This window comes from Hyla sarda, chromosome 3 (genome assembly GCF_029499605.1).
Source record: "Hyla sarda isolate aHylSar1 chromosome 3, aHylSar1.hap1, whole genome shotgun sequence".
In the NCBI taxonomy this organism is placed as follows: Eukaryota; Metazoa; Chordata; class Amphibia; order Anura; family Hylidae; genus Hyla; species Hyla sarda.
In genome coordinates, this window is record NC_079191.1 from 161,013,903 (window position 1) to 161,020,489 (window position 6,587).

Genomic DNA, 6,587 nt, shown 5'->3' on the forward strand with positions numbered 1-6,587 from the left:
TCACACTGGGAACTTTTCAATGGTGTATCACAAAAAACTGATACCGTTTTCTAATTCGTTTTCTGGTCAAAGCATTGAAAAATTCTCCCTAAAGAGAATAATTCCTACAATGATGTTGTATGTTACATAATTGTGATGACTTTCCTAAATATTCAGAAGGTCCCCATGTGTTCATGCCCTAAACAGGCAGCCATCCCAGGATGATATGTGCCTTCTTATCTTGGTGCTTTTCCAGAATAAACTATTAGGGGGAGATTTATCAAACTGTGTGAGAGAAAAAAAGGAGATTTATCAAGCTCCATAGTAGATTTTTTTTGCGTAAAAAAGTTGCATGTACTCGTGCACGTGCAACTTGTCACCCGCTGCGGTACGCCCCCCCTCCCCGTCACTCTCTAGCAACGCTACTGGTAATAAAGGGTAAATAAAGAACTTTGGCTAATAACATAAGGGAAAACTTTTCTGCTTTAAAAAATGCTTTTGTAAACGGGTTTCCTGGGTTTTGCTTACATGCGATTTATTTATCAAGGTCATGCGGCTATTTGATAAATAAATAAGCAAAAGTAAGCAAAGTAAGCAAAAGTAAGATAAAAAAAAATTGTCATATAAAAGCCATACGTTGAAAAAGAATCATAGATCTCCTTCTTAGTGATTTTCCCACAACAACCAATCACAGCTCAGCTTTCACTATACCAGAGCTCATTAGCTGAGCTGTGATTGGTTGTTGTGGAAAAATCTCTCCACTTTTTCTCTCACACAGTTTTATAAATCTGGGCCATAGTAGATATATTATTCTCAAGATGTGATCTGAAGCAGGGTTCTGTGACTTTGTATATGATCACGTCCTTCTCCATTTATAATACGAAAAAAATTGTGTATTCTTATTAAATTGCTGATACAAATATACTATACTTTAGAACAGTGGTCTCCAAACTGTTGTCCTCCAGACGTTTCAAAACTACAACTCCCAGTTTTGCAAAATCTGGAGGGCCCCAGTTTGGAGACAACTGCTATAGGATATGTAAAGAATAGTGAGAGATCCTCCCTATTAGAACAGTGCCAACTTTTCTTGTTTTTATTATTATTATGAGTAAGCAAGTGATGGTCAATCCATGACCAAACTGCTACCTTACTTGGAGTAACAATAATATTTACCCATAACATTTTTGATCCCATGACCATGATAGATCATTCATTGATTTATAGTCCATGAGATCTAGCATGGCCATCTCTTGAACTTCGCATTAGGATATGTTACAAGCTGAACCCAAGCCTGAGAGGATGTGATGTACCCAAATCATTCTGGATGAGGTAAGACGACCAGCCTTTAGAAACACGAGAGTCCTGCTAAATAACCCATGTCTTCTGATGCCTTTTTTTTTATGTGTTTTTCTTTTTTTCCTCAACACATGACTGTCTTACGAAAAACAAATCTGAGGTGGTCTAGTTGGGCTTTGTTTCTCCGAGCGAGAAATTTCTGCATCACCGGTCTCAGACAAGACTTCCATTAACTCCCAATCCATGATGGAAGCGCGTGGAACAAAAAAGGCAACACTGTGTCCCATCCCAAAGACAAGCATGAAAACAAATGTTGCAGGAACCTGATAGAATAGAATCATCCGCTTGCAGTGACTGCATACATTTACCTACCTCAGTGTCTATTCAGGGGGACTTTCCAAGCCAGTGTCAATAGAGATAGATTGGACAGTGTTACTATGGGAACAAATCAGTAGAAAAGTGATGGCTTCTAGGAAAGGAGAAAAATAAAGGCCATGTTTGTTCTTGTGAGATACGGCTCCGGGTCTAACAATCCCTGAAGATGTGGGGAGCAGAACTAATTGGAAGACGGCAGAAGAGAGCAAACTTTTAGCTACTCCACACTCAAGGGTTTACACAAAGAATTAACACAATCACTAACCTGATGGTATTAAAACTCTCCGCGCCTGTTAACATGACTACATCTACAAACTCTCAGTCTTAAGAGTTTGCTGCTTGTTTATTTTAAGTGTTTGTGTTTTTTTTCTTTGTCACCTATAAGCATTGAGTAATACAAGAGGCCTGAAGTACGAGCTCCATCTCATTGAATTGGTTCTGATATTTCAGAATGCTGGAGAGGCTTTGGCATGATGGGCTCCTTGATTTTATCAAGTTTGGAAAAATTTAAGAAGGACTTTGCGGATTTAATAAAGATGCTTGTCCCCACATTTAAGTAACTGCATATTGAGATGGCATTGCGAATAGATGAGTGTCCCATTGAAATCCGTTCGCCAATGTACCACATCTTACACACATATCGTTTGCTCATTGCCTGGAGATGGCGAAAAAGAATCTTTCCCACTATTGTTGAACAGATACTTACAGTAAAAACTTTATATAAAAAAAAGATCGTTTTAGGGCAAGAGAACAAAGTACATACATTTTAAAAGCACTAGGCACAAAGAAATAGGTAGGTGGTACTACTGTTAAAAATACTAGGGGTTACAAGGAGTAGTAAAAATGTATTCCCATATCAGTGTGGCAACGAAGACAAAAGGGTAGTGCTCACATTAAGTACAGTCCAGTAATGGAAAAAACAACAGTGGTAATAGAAAAAGTGGGCACTCACCCTGTTAAAAATGTAGCTTTTATTTATTCATGTACAAAATCTCATGGCAAGGGAAGAATACAGAGCTGGCGGCCACTGGCATCCTCTATACGACAGACTGTCTCGCGGTCAAACCTGCTTCCTTGGATGAAGACCAGAGGAAGCGGGTTTGACTGAGAAACAGTCCGTCTCCTAGAAGACACTAGCGGTCGTCGGGTCTGATTTCTTCCCTTGTCATGAGAGATTTTTTATATGAAGAAATAAAAGCTACGTTTTAACAGGGTGAGTCCCCATTTTTTCTATTACCATTGCTGGTTTTGCATACATTTTAAATGAAATGGGCTACATGGGATAATGGGGGAGAGTTATCAAAACCTGTGCAGAGGAAAAGTTGCCCAGTTGCCCATAGCAACCATTCAGATCACTTCTTTCATTTTTAGCAAGGTCTCTGAAAAATTATAGAAGTGATCTGATTGGTTGCTATGGGCAACTGGGCAACTTTACCTCTGCACAGGTTTTGTTAGATCTCCCCCAATGTCTTTTCTACAGACAAGGTGATATTTCATACGGAAGGCACCAGTGTAAGCAAAGAAAGAATCAGTTACATAATTACAGGAATTCTTGTGTTTCTGCCATTGTTTTTGCGCTTCAGATACAGTACATTAGACAGATAAATATATTTCTTCTCCGCTCCCACCACTGAGGTAGCATTAGAGAATTTTTGGCAATCCAAGTATTTTGTAAAATTGCTACAGAGTGTAAAGGCTGATCAGATGGGCAGATGGTTGTCCGGTATGAGAGTTGATAAACAATTTACAAGTCAATCCGTGCTTGTTTAAAGATCCCTTGAGATCATAATTGATGGAGAAGAGCCATCTGAGCAATTGGAGGATTATTTGGACAGCCATTCACTTTCATTGTTGTGTCTACATGGGGAGATGTGCTGACGAATAAGGGTTTTTTAAGAAAACAAAATCCCGGCAGTCGGCCAGCATATGACTGTTAGTTGTTGGGTCATTTAACTGGGACAATTATTGGCCAATTTTCCCGCTAATGTCCCGTCTAATACAGCCATAAAAAAAAAAAAACTTGACAGATTCTGCAATGTTTGTCACACATGATACTCATTACATGATTTCACACAACTGGACATCTGAAGATGGAGTCAACATTAAAGGAATTATCCGGCACTAGGAAAAGAGAAATTATTTCTTTAAAAAAAAAAAAAAAAAACTGTACCACATTTGTCTACATGTTGGATGTGGTATTGCAGCTCAGTTCCATTGAAGTGAATGGCGCCAAGTTGTAATACCACACACAACCCATGGTCAGTAGGGGTGCTGTTTTAGGAAGAAATAAGCTCTGTTTTTCCTATACTGGATAACCCGTTTAACTTTACATGCATCTAAGCTTGTACACTGCAGGTTCCTGTCTTATGTCTATTCTGTTTAAATGGGTACTCCATTAAAAACATGTTATCCCCTATCTCCGGGCCGGTAGCGGCGGCGTCCAGAACACGGAAGCTTGCAGCTTCTGCGTTTGTGACATCATCACGCCCTTTCCATTCATGTCTATGGGAGGGGGAGTGACGGCTAGTAGCCTTCACGACCCTCCTCCCATAGATGTGAATGGAGGGGGCGTGGCAGCTGGCATCGCCAGTCATCAGGCACAGAGCGGAGTTCGATCCGTGATCCGAATGACAGGGGTGCCACAGCGGAGATTGCGTGGGGTCCCCTTTGGATAGGGGATAAGATGTTTTCAGCGGAGTACCCCTTTAAGGCTAAATGCATCATAGAAACTTTTATTCTCCTGTGTTTCAAATTTTTGGTAATACACAGCAACTGCAGACATTTAAATAATATTTGGCCTCTCTGGCAATTTATTACATTTCAGCTCACATTGAAACTTGACCCCTCCAGCTGTCCCAGTACTTTTCTCCTTCGTTGGTCCGGTTTATGCCTCCACAACTTATTGCCAGCAGCATAAGCCTTTTTTTTTTTTTGCAAAACAAGGTCGAGCTTCTTCCACAGCTTTCTCCACGCTCTGGTTACTCTAGCGATTGTTTTCGGTGAGACAGTATCCTGTACAGTTTTTCACTGTGGCTTCTGAGCTCAACCGGAATAACAAGGCACTTGTAGCTACATTCTGAAAAGGTTAAGAAGCATGAGTTAAAGATGAGTTGGCTGGTCACAAGTTACCTGTCTCCATAAACTCATATCTTTGGCCAATCCACATCAGATTCTAAGAGTTACAACGTAAGTTTGACCAGATATGCAGTGTTCCTAGGCTTGCTCTCATTTTTCAAAGACTGCTACAATCTGTAGCAACTACTACCCTGGCCTTTAGGGGGTACTGCTTCACAAAATTGTATTTTTTTTTACCCAGAATCAGATTCCAGTATCTACCCAGGAGCAGCCATGAATGGTGATAAAGGGATTGTACAGAATTAACAAGACATGTCTGCTTTCATCCAGAAACAGTGTCACAGCCCGGCTGGTTGTGCAGCTCAGCTCCTTTGAAGTGAATGGGACTAAGCTACAATATCACCCAGCCCTTGGACAGACGATTCACTGTGTTTGGAAGGAATGGCCACATTTTTCTAGTATTTTGCAATCTCTTTAATTATTAGTTATCCCCATTGTATCTCAACTCTTTTCTTTCAGTCATGTATGTCTGAGCTGGAAGTTGGAATATCAGAATTTCTGAAATGCCAATTTCTTTCATGAAGCAGCCACAATGTTATAATTGAAATAATATGAAATAAAAGTGGTACCTGTTATTTAGCCCTTGTATACACATCTTGTATATATATATATATATATCTATATATATATATATATATATTCATTTCTTTATAGAACAATTCTATTATTTTCAGGACTAACCATAAGGCAACATAATTAAATTTGCACCTCCATAAGTGATTCCAGACTTTTATCGGACGCACTCTTATCTTTGCTTTTACTTTGGCATAAAAACTCTTTACTAACCCATCCAAATGGAAATGCAATTTTTCAAGCTACTAAATGAATTCCAGGTCACCAAATTCATAGACTATACCTGAAACGAAAAAAAAAACCTGCATTAGATGACAAACTGCATAGGGATTTCAAAGTGCCAAAGTAACACTTAACCTCTATATATCTCCTTAATGAAGTCGGCATAGAAAGACACCATGTGATCCTTTTGTAAGAGAGCAAGCCAGTTACAATCTGGACTCACTAATAGAAGCTGTCACTTGGGCTTTTCCAGGTCAGGAGCTTGGAAGAGCAATTACATCAAATTGGTGGCTGCAGACACAGGGATAAGCCTCCACAGGCCAGGTACCTAAATCATTAGACATGGTCTTTTTCCATGATAAATTGTAGAAGAGAGTGAAACATGCTGCTAGTCATTAATCTGGGGCAATCAACTTGAAAGTCGGCTTGTTTTATTCAGTAATTAACTGGTTATTTGAAGAAAAATGATACATAGCCTAGCATGCGCCCATACAACTGCCAACTCGTAGATGGTAATGTGGGACTGTGGGGAATCTCTGGAGAACAATTCACACTGTTTCAATTAAAGACATTGACAAATACTGAAAAATTACTGCAGGTTGGTATTGATAAAAATACTCCGATATATATATACAGGGAATTGTGCTAAGGCTTTCTAGGTTGCGAATATAGTTCTATATGTTTATTGTAAGGCAGCCGGATGGTGAAAAATGTAAGATTCCTAGAATCACCTGCCGGTGGTTAATGTTATCAGTAAGGTATCTAGTCATAATCACAGGGCTATATGGTGACTTGTCAACTAATGAAAGCAAATGTGGTCACATTGACAAGCTCAAGTTACTGTGGCATGACAATCGGCAGGAATCTAAACCAGCTGGATTTTTGCCTGACCACATTCAGTATCATTAGTTGCAATGTCAGCAGCACAACAGTGCATTCTAATGTGCCGTGTAGGCCTAGCCTAAAAAAGTATACCGACGTGAACTGAAGTCCTAAACATGTGTAGA

At 39.6% G+C, this 6,587-nt stretch overlaps 1 long non-coding RNA gene across 1 annotated transcript; it reads right to left on the minus strand.

The window, feature by feature from the left end:
- Positions 1 to 4,524: 4,524 nt before the first annotated feature.
- On the minus strand, positions 4,525 to 5,975 carry LOC130360664 (uncharacterized). Its single transcript, XR_008890751.1, has 3 exons — positions 5,804 to 5,975; positions 5,494 to 5,641; positions 4,525 to 4,726 (listed from the first exon to the last, which is right to left on the minus strand). It is a non-coding gene; the product is annotated as an uncharacterized LOC130360664 (long non-coding RNA).
- Between the last annotated feature and the right edge of the window lie 612 nt (positions 5,976 to 6,587).